This window comes from Anolis sagrei, chromosome 3 (assembly GCF_037176765.1).
Source record: "Anolis sagrei isolate rAnoSag1 chromosome 3, rAnoSag1.mat, whole genome shotgun sequence".
NCBI classification, from domain to species: Eukaryota; Metazoa; Chordata; class Lepidosauria; order Squamata; family Dactyloidae; genus Anolis; species Anolis sagrei.
Genome location: NC_090023.1, coordinates 92,267,014 through 92,280,562, shown reverse-complemented (window position 1 = coordinate 92,280,562; position 13,549 = coordinate 92,267,014). Strand labels below are relative to the sequence as shown.

The window sequence follows — 13,549 nt, the reverse complement described above, 5'->3', positions numbered from 1 at the left end:
AAATATACGCCCCAACCACAGCTGCTGAAGAAGCAGAAGTAGATCAGTTCTATGAGGATCTGCAGGACCTACTGGATAATACACCAAAAAGAGACATTATTTTCATTACAGGAGACTGGAATGCCAAGGTGGGAAGTCAAGTGACAACTGGGATCACAGGCAAGCATGGTCTGGGAGAACAAAATGAAGCGGGACGCAGGTTGATAGAATTCTGCCAGGAAAACTCGCTGTGTATAACGAATACTCTCTTCCAACAACCTAAAAGACGGCTTTATACATGGACCTCACCAGACGGTCAGCACCGAAATCAGATTGACTACATCCTTTGCAGCCAGAGGTGGCGGACATCCATCCAGTTGGTGAAAACAAGACCTGGGGCTGACTGTAGCTCAGATCACGAACTTCTTATTGCCCAATTTAGAATAAAACTAAAGAGATCAGGGAAAATACACAGACCAGTTAGATATGATCTCACTAACATTCCTAGCGAATATACAGTGGAAGTGAAGAACAGATTTGAAGGACTAGATTTAGTAAACAGAGTCCCAGAAGAACTATGGACAGAAGTCCGCGACATTGTTCAGGAGGCGGCAACAAAGTACGTTCCAAAGAAAAAGAAAACCAAGAAGGCAAAATGGCTGTCTGCTGAGACACTGGAAGTAGCCCAAGAAAGGAGGAAAGCAAAAGGAAACAGTGAAAAGGGGAGATATGCCCAGTTAAATGCGCAATTCCAGAGGTTAGCCAGAAGAGATAAGGAACTATTTTTAAATAAGCAATGCATGGAAGTGGAAGAAGACAACAGAATAGGAAGGACAAGAGACCTCTTCCAGAAAATTAGAAACATTGGAGGTAAATTTCAGGCAAAAATTGGTATGATAAGAAACAAAGATGGCAGGGACCTAACAGAAGCTGAAGAGATCAAGAGAAGGTGGCGAGACTATACAGAAGATCTGTATAGGAAGGATAATAATATCGAGGATAGCTTTGATGGTGTGGTGAATGAATTAGAACCAGACATCCTGAGGAGTGAGGTTGAATGGGCCTTAAGAAGCATTGCTAACAACAAGGCAGCAGGAGATGATGGGATCCCAGCTGAACTGTTTAAAATCTTAAAAGATGATGCTGTCAAGGTGATGCATGCCATTTGCCAGCAAATATGGAAAACACAAGAATGGCCATCAGACTGGAAAAAATCAACTTATATCCCCATACCAAAAAAGGGAAATGCGAAAGACTGCTCCAACTTCCGTACAGTGGCCCTTATTTCTCATGCCAGTAAGGTAATGCTCAAGATCCTGCAAGGAAGACTTCAGCAATACATGGAGCGAGAGTTGCCAGATGTTCAAGCTGGGTTTAGAAAAGGCAGAGGAACGAGAGACCAGATTGCCAATATCCGCTGGATAATGGAGAAAGGCAGGGAGTTTCAGAAAAACATCTACTTCTGCTTCATTGACTATTCTAAAGCCTTTGACTGTGTGGATCATAATAAATTGTGGCAAGTTCTCAGTGGGATGGGCATACCAAGCCACCTTGTCTCTCTCCTGAGGAATCTGTACAAGGACCAAGTAGCAACAGTCAGAACTGACCACGGAACAACAGACTGGTTCAAGATTGGGAAAGGCGTCCGGCAAGGCTGCATACTCTCACCCAACCTTTTTAACTTGTATGCAGAACACATCATGCGATGTGCGGGCCTGGATGAATGCAAAGCTGGGGTGAAAATTGCTGGAAGAAACATTAACAACCTCAGATATGCAGATGACACCACTCTGATGGCCGAAAGCGAGGAGGAGCTGAGGAGCCTTCTAATCAAGGTGAAAGAAGAAAGCGCAAAAGCCGGGTTGCAGCTAAACGTCAAAAAAACCAAGATTATGGCAACAAGAATGATTGACAACTGGAAAATAGAGGGAGAAACCGTGGAGGCCGTGACAGACTTTGTATTTCTAGGTGCAAAGATTACTGCAGATGCAGACTGTGGCCAGGAAATCAGAAGACGCTTACTTCTTGGGAGGAGAGCAATGTCCAGTCTCGATAAAATAGTGAAGAGTAGAGACATCAGACTGGCAACAAAGATCCGCCTAGTCAAAGCCATGGTATTCCCTGTAGTCACCTACGGATGTGAGAGCTGGACCTTAGGGAAGGCTGAGCGAAGGAAGATAGATGCTTTTGAGCTGTGGTGTTGGAGGAAAGTGCTGAGAGTGCCTTGGACTGCGAGAAGATCCAACCAGTCCATCCTCCAGGAAATAAAGCCTGACTGCTCACTGGAGGGAAAGATACTAGAGACAAAGTTGAAGTACTTTGGCCACATCATGAGGAGACAGGAAAGCCTAGAGAAGACAATCATGCTGGGGAAAGTGGAAGGCAAAAGGAAGAGGGGCCGACCAAGGGCAAGATGGATGGATGGCATCCTTGAAGTGACTGGACTGACCTTGAAGGAGCTGGGGGTGGTAACGGCCGACAGGGAGCTCTGGCGTAGGCTGGTCCATGAGGTCACGAAGAGTCGGAGACGACTAAACGAATGAACAACAACAAAACCTTCTTGAATGTAAATGTGCTAATGTATCCTTCCAATAATCACCATAGTTTATTTTAACTATACATTTGGGGGGAAATGCTGTGTGTATATGAATAAGGAAAAGTGGGAAAGACTGGTGCCTAAAGAGGAGGAGGAGAAGGTGTGTTCTGTGCTGAGAGCGGAGGAGAGGAAGGTGCATGCTGCAAGAGAGAGGAGGAGGAGAAGGAAAGCTGGGTTGCTGTGTGAAGGTCCTGGCAGGAAGGGTAGGACTGAAAGATAGATAGATAGATAGATAGATAGATAGATAGATAGATAGATAGATAGATAGATAGATAGATAGATCGATCTCAGGCATTGGCAGACTTTCTGACACATTGTGTTTTGAAATTTGCCAGATGGGCTGGGACAGTGTCAGATGGATAGAGAATTTGTGTGAACTAACTTTAAAAAATCCTGAACAAATTCCTATTGCACATATTTCATTTGTAGTGCAAAAGAAAGAATAATGCAATATTTAAAATGAAGAACAATGTTAACCAACATAAACTTAACAGTATTTCAGTGAAAGTCCCCCAGGGCCCATCCAGTCCAACTCCCTTCTGCCATGCATGAAAAGTCCCCTAGTAGATAGCCACCCAGCCTTTTTCAATAATAATAATAATAATAATAATAATAATAATAATAATAATAATAACAATAAAAAGAAGAAGAAGAAGAAGAAGAAGAAGAAGAAGAAGAAGAAGAAGAGGAGGAGTTTGCAATAATAATAATAATAATAATAATAATAATAACAACAACAGCAACAACAACAACAATTACAGAGTTTTGGAGCATAAAACTCCTGACCTCACAATCGTGTTAAAAAACGAAGTATGGATCATCGATGTCGCAATCCCAGGTTACAGCAGGATTGCAGAGAAACAACTGGAAAAGCTGACACGATATGAGGATTTAAAAAAACGAACTGCAAAGACTCTAGCACAAACCAGTAAAGGTGGTCTCAGTGGTGATTGACACACTGGGTGCAGTGCCTAAAGTCCTTGGCCTGTACTTAAACACAATTGGCGCTGACAAAATTACCATCTGCCAGCTGCACAAGGCCACCTTACTGGGATCTGCATGCATTATTCGCCGATACATCACACAGTCCTAGACACTTGGGAAGTGTCCGACATGTGATCCAATTCAACAGCCAGCAGAGTGTCTGCTGTGGACTCAACTTGTGATAATAATAATAATAATAATAATAATAATAATAATAATAATAGCACAAACCCCATGGGCCATCCAGTTCAGCTCCCTTCCACCATGCAGGAAAAGCACGAAGCACCCCTTGAGCAGTGGGAGAGAAATGAGATTTTGGAAGCCAGGAATAAAAGGGGTAAAGGATCTGAGTGGTGAGGGTGGCAAGGAAAAAGGCTTTTGGCAGCAAGGGAGGCAGTGGGGAAAGGCTTTTGGCGTCAAGGGAGGCGGGGGATGATCAGGAAAGAGGAGGGAAAGCTTGGAAGGGGAGGAGGAGGGCAGTGTGGAGCCACTCAGTATGCTTCACAGAGCTCCAAAGGCTCCATGGATCACACTTTGAGAACCTCTGCTTTTGACAATACAGTATAGCTGAATTTGATAACTTGCATTCAAGCAAATTACAACTGTATAAAAATCAATGACACTAATCAGAATGCATACAACCATTATAAAAAGAGCAGCCTCAATGTTCCCATGTGAGCTTTCAAGCATGGGTATTTTTTTGCTTCATTTGTGAATTATATCCTTGGAGTCTAGTATATTCTGTCTCTGATATTGTGACAATTTTAGAAAATTTAATTTTCATCAAGTCAGGGATCAAGACTCATTGAAATGGCTTCATATTCCTAGAAATAGTTATAATTGATGTCTTCATTTCAGCTCTTCAGTGGTACACAGCTTGTGGATTATATTTTGCTTATTTGTCCTATTCACTTGGATGTTTGAATAGACATGATATTTATATGAATCCAGCTTTCATTATGGGATTCCATATAAAATCCATTTATATGAATCCAGCTTTCATTACAGGATCTTGGGACTATTTACCAGTGCCAAAACAGCTCCTTATTATAATTGTTATCTAGCTATATACATTCTTATAAGTGTCATTCATTGTCTACATATGTTAAATGCATTTTGCTTGTATATGGCCTTATAACTTATGGTGTTCAGCATATTGCATTACCTGTAGGTTTCTGTTGTTCCGTATCGCATACTTTTTCACACTAGTAGTTACTATCTTATTAACACTTGTTTAATTATCTGTTGCAACCCCTCTTTCTATCTCCAAGCCATTACACAAACTACAGTATTGAACAAATACTTTCACAATTCATGATGGTTTTATTATGCTGGGTTTTACTATTCATTTATATTAGTGTGGCTTGCATTAATTACTCTACTAAACTTACACTCATGTTACCAGGACATTCGGCCATTAGCAGAATCACACCTCTTCTTGTCCTTTTTCTTCTAGCATTATATTGAATAACAACTCTGTATTACACTTTACTGTCCAGATTTGTACGTTTTTGCTTTTAGTATCTAATGCTCACCTATAGACTTCTGTTGGTCGCTTCTGTGGAATCCTCGACATGCAAGTGTGGAGAAGAGCAAACCAGTGACCGCCTGCTGCAAGGCAACCTGAGCCCTGCCACATGCACAATGGAGGACCTTCTTGCAGCAACACCAGAAGCACTCCAAGTGGCCAGATACTGGTCAAAGGACATTTAACCAACTACCAAACTCACAAGTTTTGTATTTTGTCTGTTTGTTTGCTTTGTTCTGTTAGAAATGTAATATAATGGACTGGTTGCTCTGACACGACAAATAAATAAATAGACTTCTGTGATTTGAATCTATGCTTTGCAGCTCTTGGCTTACTCTTCTTGGTATTTTCTATTACAGTGTGAATTATGCCATTTTTCATGTTTATATTTCATCCTTTAAAACTGGCTCAGTGTGTAGTGTGTGTGAGTCTCTTATGTAGCTAAGGTAGTGGAATGATAAAAAAATATTTTGAGCAGTTGTGTTATATTATTTGCTATTTGCACTCACTATGGCACACCATATTGCTTATTGTTTGATAATGATAGTCATAAATAGTGTTTTCCAAGATGTGCTCTGCAGAGCCCTGGGGGCTCCATGAATCACAGTGAGAGGCTCCACAGAGGGGGATGTCCCCCCATATACAAAGCTTGTGACCTGGGGAGCCCCACTGCACATGAAGCCTGCAAGGCCCCGGCATGGTTAGCCCTGCTGCCTACAAAGCCCTGATCTGTATGGCTCATGGGATTGTTCTTATTGTTGTTGAGAATCCCTGGTCTAGAAGACTAGATGGTTAGGACTTGCATGTGCAGGGAGCATTAGATCTGTTATTTTATTTATTTGTGACAGGTGTTATTGATATGCCATACTGATGTTTTGGCATTCCGTGAATTTGTAGGGTTAATGGAAATGAAAATCACAGTTTAGAATGCAAAAACGTAAACTTCAGAGCAGAAGGGAAGACCAAACTATATAATGAAGATGAAAGATTCCTGTAATCAAACATTAATTGTGAACATAAGTAATGATTGAAGAGGAGAGCTGATCCAGCTGCTGAATTATCTTCATGAGCATGCAAATATGCCAAGTAATTCTTCAGAAACACTTTTCATTTGCCATACTTACTTCTGGCATGAAACGCTAGCTGAGTATCTCTGAAAGGGTATGTGTTGTGGGGAGTAGATGTTACACAGGGAATAATTCCTCCCTCCCCCACTCTCTATCCAATGCCCCGTTTTAATACAATGCATGATCCAGGATTGAGGCAGACATGGGTTTGAAAACCATTTTTTTACAATCATGTTTAACCATGATGTGCAAGAGTACATGATTTGTTAACTGAGTCTACTCAAATGTCGTACTGAATGATACTACAGAAGAAGGCTGATTTTCACATTTTTATTTAGGTTTATTGCAACCTTTAAGGTGTTATCACTACTCAGTGTTTTGGCCAAGACAGGTGTGGAAATATGTCTGCTGCCTCAGTCAATAGCAAAATTTCATGAGCAAAACAAATCCACAAAAGCACTGTGCAATTCTAAGTTGCAGTTTCAACCAGGCAAAGAAAAGAACAATTATAACCATTATTATATGGAAATGAACTTGAAAAGCAAACTGAAATGTTATGAATATAGATATGTAACAAGGGCATATGTTATGAATACAGATATGTAACAAGGGCATATGATAGTCATAAATAGTGTTTTCCAAGATGTAGACTGCAGAGAATTATGGAGTCAAATTGGGATGCTGTCATCTATTTTCTTAAAAATGTGTTTATTGCAATTTATATTTCTGAACTTGTAGATTTTACATTCGCATGCGGATACTTAAATTTTGTTTACATAGTGTGTATCATTTTCATTAACATTAATATTCGATTTATATCTGATTTAGCAAATGTTCCAAGTCAAGATGGAGTAGGGAGAATTATAATCTATCAGTAGTATTTTATTTTTTTTAAAATTCAAAGTCCTAAACACAGGCAGTCCCCAAGTAAGGAACAAGATACCTTCTTTAAATTTGTCTTAAGCTTAATTTGTATGCAAGTCAGAACAGGTACATTTTAAGTTTAACTCCAGCCATATCTATCTATCTGTGTGTCTGTGTGTCTGACTCTCTCTCTCTCTCTCTATGTTTGGATAGCATAGGGAAGGGATAACACCCTGTGGCATTTGTTTTGCCGTCTGCCCTCCTGTTCTGCAGATTTCACCTCACTTTCTGTCCCTGTGGTAACTGGATTTTGAAAAATGTGGCTTGTTATGGAAACAAAGATTTGTGATAAAGCTTCAGTGGAGACACCCTCCCCCCCACTCCCCGATAACTCTTTCTAGAATGAATTCCCTTCCTGGGATCAAATTTCTCTCACTTTCTCACCCCCATTCTTAACTTAACTATGAGTAATTCTAAGTTAGTTGTTCGTAACTCGAGGACTGCCTGTATTTTGTCATAGCAACGATACATGGCCACAACCATGTGATCCTAAATTAGACTTTTTTATGAACCTACCCAACACCATTTGATGTCAGAAATTAAGCAGGTTAGTACTTGGATGGAAGCCTTCCTGAAAATATGAGAAATCTCAAGATAGGATTAAGAAAGAATAATGCATGAAACTCTGTAGAACCATTCTTGCTGGGTGTTTCTAATATTGATAATTCTGGGCTAGATAGAACACTGGCCTGGTTCAATATAAGACAGCTAGCTCTCTGTGCTCCAATGTTCCTAAACCTTGAATTATTAGACAGAAGAATAATGAGCAATGTTCCTTTCTCATCATCAAAAATGAATTACTGGGTTCGGAATTCTTAGAATTAAAGACATTGATGCATTCAAGGATTTCCATAAAAGGAAAACAGTACATTGTTTCCAAAGAAATCAGTGTCTACCCATCTATGCTTTAAGTGATGGTGGGGATGGGGGGTAGTGACGATTCACTTGTAAGAACTGCTGGCTGTTTGTAGAAGGTTCTACATTTTAAACTTAATTAAACTGATTTCCCCCCTGCATAAACTGCACTCTGGAATTAGCATAAGAGTAATTATGCTGTCCTGTGGGCTGAGAATGCTCAAATCACTTTCAGTTATGACCACTCTCTTTATATGTAAGAAGAATAATACAGTCCATAGCAATATTTGTTTTCAGTCTGAAATATGGCAATAATACTACAAGCCTACGTGGCAGGATATATTAAGTATCACTGTTATAATGCACTAGAGTAGTTTCAGACACTCAAAAATCATGTTTTGCGTGCTAAAGGGATTAATAATACTTAGCATTTATATAATGCTTTTTCAGTGTTTGAAGAGTTCTGTGAACATTTATCTCAGTAAATTAGCAAGTAAATAAACAGTCCAGGTTCACATCAGGGGGGCAGAAGCAATCAGTGGAAGCTCCTAACTCCACAGCATTGATTCCCTTCATAAGCACAATTATTTTGTTTAAATCAAAATCACTGCAGGAGAGTATCAGAGATGGCAGTCAATTCTGAAGTCCTTCACAGGTTCGTTCTTTCTTTCTTTCTTTCTTTCTTTCTGAAAAGTCCCTTTTATGTGTTCTGGCTCTTCTTCTTCTGTCCTGCCTTATATATTTTCCCTATTTGGCTGACGATCAGGAGCTTCTGAAACACTATACATTCACTTGGGAAGTTACATTTTCTGCATTCTACTCCAGCATTATTTTAATGCTACAGGGGTGATCAGAACAAACTATGTTGCTGTGTTGGGTCAAATGAAGTAATTAGTGTGATGCTTTTTTTTCTTTCAGCCTGGAAATAAAGCATATCATGTACTGAACCCCTCACCCCTTTGTAATTTTTCTACATTATTAGTATGCCATTCTATAAACCATCAAAAAGTGGTGCCAATAATTTGGTTCAGTTGTGAAACGTTTAGTAAGGGCTGGTGTGGTTTCTTCTTAAGTTTATTTTAGCAATTCAGTAGTGCCAACTTTCCTTGCAGGCACTTTTGGATAAAATGCTTTGACTTTGGGAAAATAAAGTACTTCATCCATTCTCTTTCTCCAGAGAGTCCTAAGAACAGTAGATCTGGGAGGTAGTCTGTGAATCAACAAATTAAGGAAGATTTGACTTTACGGTGGTATTGAGTATTGTCTGGTGCAGTAGCACTCAGCCATTGACCCCTCGAGTATTTATGATACCACCTTCCAGAAGTCCTGGCCATCATGGCTAGTTGTCTGGTTTTCTGGGAATTTTCTTGTCAGACTTAAAGTATTCAAATCATGACATTTCTACATAAAATTAATAAGTACCTATTGCAAAGCTGCTATGACTAGCTTTCTACATATAAATTCCTTGTCACTTCCCCTTTATTGACATTTTGCAATATACCCTTTTAATGGAAGTCTATATTTCATTCTTCAAGGAATATCTGTCAACTCTGAGAGAAAAACAAAAATTACTAAAATGTGAGGAACTCTGAAATTCACTTTGTAGCCTGCTGAGTATGATGCAGGACACAGCATGGCAAAAATTACCATACTGTTTGTTGTTCTTTCTTTACAAAGTGTCCTGTGTGTGACCATGTTAAACCCATCTGCATTTGAAATTGTCCTTTTGTACATGATGCTAGCAATACAACATTTAAAAGGCACATTTTAAGCGTACATGTTTATTTTTTCCTCTGCAGTGTAGCTTTTATCTTTTATTTCTTCTTTCACTCATAAACAATTTCATCTGCAAACACCAACACTTGCAATAACCACAAATAATTAGATTTGTGTTATAGACCTGAAAATGACAGAATATAATTAGGATCAAACCTGAATATTATGTTTAGAAAATATAATATATCTAAGTAACAACTGATTGTTCTGAATGGCCACAATAATGTTTTCTATCATTGCTTCTTTCTTTGCCTTGTTTCTGTGGATGTCATCCCATTGGATTGTTTCACGTTCTTCTTTTGCTTTAAACACTAGCAATTTATAGGAGATTTAATTTTAACTTTTTTAAAAGCAAAGAATTGGAGAATATTGAACTTCACAAGATTTCCTGTTGGTACCCTAAACCATGGATAATATTGAACCCTATAGGTTGACTATAGTTAGGCTGAGTGCATACTATAGAATCATATTGAAGGGTCTAAAGAATCCCACAAACATTTCCAGGAGGACGACGCTTTTTTGAAGCATGAATAAGTGAAACTGAATATAGAAACCATGAATACGGGATCATACGCTTTTTCTTTCTTTCAGATGTTATCATAAACTCCTTAAGCTAGAGGCCCATTTACACCAGTCCAATGAGTTGGTTTGGGAGTGAATGAACTCTGTGTTGTCTGCATGATACATTAGGTCCATTCACTTTTTACACAGCCTTGTCCCACATTTTAAAAAGTCACGGGAAACTCTGGAGCTTCCATGAAGCTCTAGAGTTCACCTGAAGTTTGCACCAGTGTAAACAGTTGGGCCACTTCCTGTTTGGAAGTGGTTATAGCTATTCAGGCAGACATCCTGCTTTCCCCAGGTTAAGGCAATCTGGGGAAAATAATGGCTCTTGCCTTAGCCTGGCAATCTGACCTTAACAGCAACCACCAAGCACAAAACACTCAGTGCCTGTAGTAATGCTTACTGTGGCAACTACGCAATCAGAGACAGAAGGGAGAAAAGAGAGATAAATTCATCCGGTTCCACTTTTCCCTCTCTCATGCCCCTTCATTTCTCCAGCTATTATCACTACACATCTCAAATGGCAATCACTGCTAGTTTCTTGCCCAGTGGTTGCCGTTAAGGTATATCAACAATGGAAAGGTGAGGTGTTGGTCCATCTAGTCACTGGTCATTCTAAAATTTGTTCTTTCAACAACTCACAGAAAATGCTGCTGCTCACTGAGTAGATTCCTCCACTGAGTAAAAAGGTTCAAAGAAGTGCCCTTCTCTCCTCTAACCCTTTCCCTCCAGAAGAAGACAGTTCCTGCTGAATAGGGCACTGGCCCTCTAACAGCCTGATGCAGGATTTGGTATAATGGAAGTTCCAGAAAGATACCCCTTACTTGGCCATAAAATGCTTTCATTAAATTCGGTACTGTGCCAAGATAATTTGTCTGTACTGCAGTGTTGCTCTCCATGGTGCTGAAATGTAATGCAAAATCTCAGATGTTACACAATGCTCTACTATGGATCAAGAACATTTCCAAGAACTGTCTCACACCTTGCTTTTGTTACTCTGAGATAAACCTAGGAAAGGTGAATAAAATCCCCAAAGAACTAGAGATAAAGTAATTAGGTGTGTGAGAAAGATAAAATCATAATGTCTTGCCAACAGTCTTACATTTTAAGTATTCTGTACTTTTAAACAGATAGATTACAACAAAAGAAATAAGATAAATAGTATGAGGAGCCCAAAACTCTGCACTAGAAATATCAAATATAATCCAAATTAATAAGTTGAGTTTTGAAATGATATTTGAACTATGTGTAGAAAGAACTAAATGCAAAATAGCTTCTATACAGTTTAAATGCACAAGAAAATGAAGACAGGCAAAACTATAGAGTAATGACTTTACCCTTTAGATTTGTGTCCTTTCTACATGAAAATAATGCTTTCAACTGAAGATAGTGCTGCAAAAGTGTATAGGGATGAAGTACATAATATGATGATGGTTTTCAAATACTGTAAGTTATGAAAGGGAAAAGAGAGTGTTTTGTGAGTAGTAAGTTCAGTCCCAGGGTGTCTTGAATTATCCCCTATTTTTAATGTAGGTCATTCAAATGCATTGAACCTTCTGGGGAATTACATGAGAAATGTTACTAATGTGTTTAGTTTATTGTTTGTAAGAGCACTGCAAATATTGACATATAACACAGAGTTATGTTGTACACTTTTTTGCCATATTTTTAGTGGCATACTGTGGTGTTCAAATGATTGCTTACAAAGAAGATTATAACATAATCCTGCTACTGTTTAAATCTAGTGAGGGAAAAGCTAAAGCCAAAGCAAAAGCCTGTGAAATAACTAATAATTAGATAGGTGTAGAATGGAGACAAATAATCTCAGTGATTCAATTATTTATGTCTCAGTCATTTGTGTCAGGTTTTTTTTTTTAAGTTTAGCAATATGTGACAGAAAAATGAGTCCAGTGCAACCCTGTAGTTTATGTCTCTTTCTCTTCTTCTTTTCTACATTCAGCAATTCATCATTAAAATGGGAGTGCAGTTTAAATTTTATCAAATATATATTTAGAAGCTTCCTGGAAGTGGGTCAACAACAATTATAAATCTCTTCCCCCTTCCTTTTGAAACAAAAAGTATTCCTTTGTGAAATTCTGTTCATATGGTGTGCACATGTTGATCTAATGGGATGAATCTATTAATGAATTATTCATCCTTATTCTTCAGGAAATGGTCTAAGATGACTAATACTTGGCAAGCACAAACACACTGAGTAAGACATCAACTAGGAAAGAAGTTGTGTGGCCCTTCATTTGTTTGTATTCTGTATCTGCAAACCAAAGTTAGGACTAAGTCTCATGATAGGGTTAAAACATAAGAATGCTTTAACTCTCAAATATCGAGAGCACATGTATAGTAGTTGAAGAATTGTGTCTGCTATTTCTTCTTTCAGTTGACAATGCCTGAACCAGGCAAGCATTTATCAACCTTATGAAAAGGTCTTCTACCATCCTGACACATAATGACAGAATGGGGTGGAAGCTGGGTCCTAATCCCAGCAGGATTTCTCCTAGCATGGAGGAACCCAGTGCATTTGCATTGGTGAGCATAACAAAAATGAAGGTCTCCAGTGAGAAAAAGACCATTAAGAAGTTTGCATCCTAAGGCTTTCAATGGCAAAAGAAGTAAAATCTGAATCAGATTTTTAAAAGTTATAAAAATTTCATCATATTTATTTTACTGTTCCTGTCTGTTGAGTATTTCTTATCTGAATCTTATCTGGGAATTTTTCTTTTGAAATATCTGTATTTGCATGCACATGAATAATGAGATGGGACTGAAATCTGAACACAGAATTCTTTCATGTTTCAAATATACTTCATACACATAGTCTGAAGATAATGTTATACATGGTTTTCCTAATTTTGTGTATGAGTTTGTTTACATTGAATCATCAGAAAGCAAACGTGCCACTAACGCAGTCACTCACGTGACCAATTCCAGATTTTGGAGTATTTTGGATTTTTGACTTCTGGATACAAAATTCTCAACCTGTATTTGTTTTTATGTTAAATAACTACTTGTATATCTCATGAAATATTTCCAATTTTTCCTGTATATTATGCAATACAAACAGTTCCCAAATTATGAACAAGATAGGTTCTGTAGGTGTCTTTTTAAGTTGAATTTGCATGTACAGTAAGTCAGAATAGGTACATTCCAAACAGGCCCTATATCCCAGGATCTGATCCCAGGTTTTCTGCTTTAAACTTCCAGATAATCTGGGATAAACAGAAAACCTGGGATTCGATCCTGGGATATAGAGCCTGTCTG

The 13,549-nt window shown here is 38.5% G+C and overlaps 1 protein-coding gene across 6 annotated transcripts in view; it reads left to right on the top strand.

The window, feature by feature from the left end:
• Positions 1-13,549, top strand: part of FRMPD4 (FERM and PDZ domain containing 4) — a 392,551-nt gene that overhangs the window by 268,603 nt on the left and 110,399 nt on the right. The window lies entirely within an intron of this gene.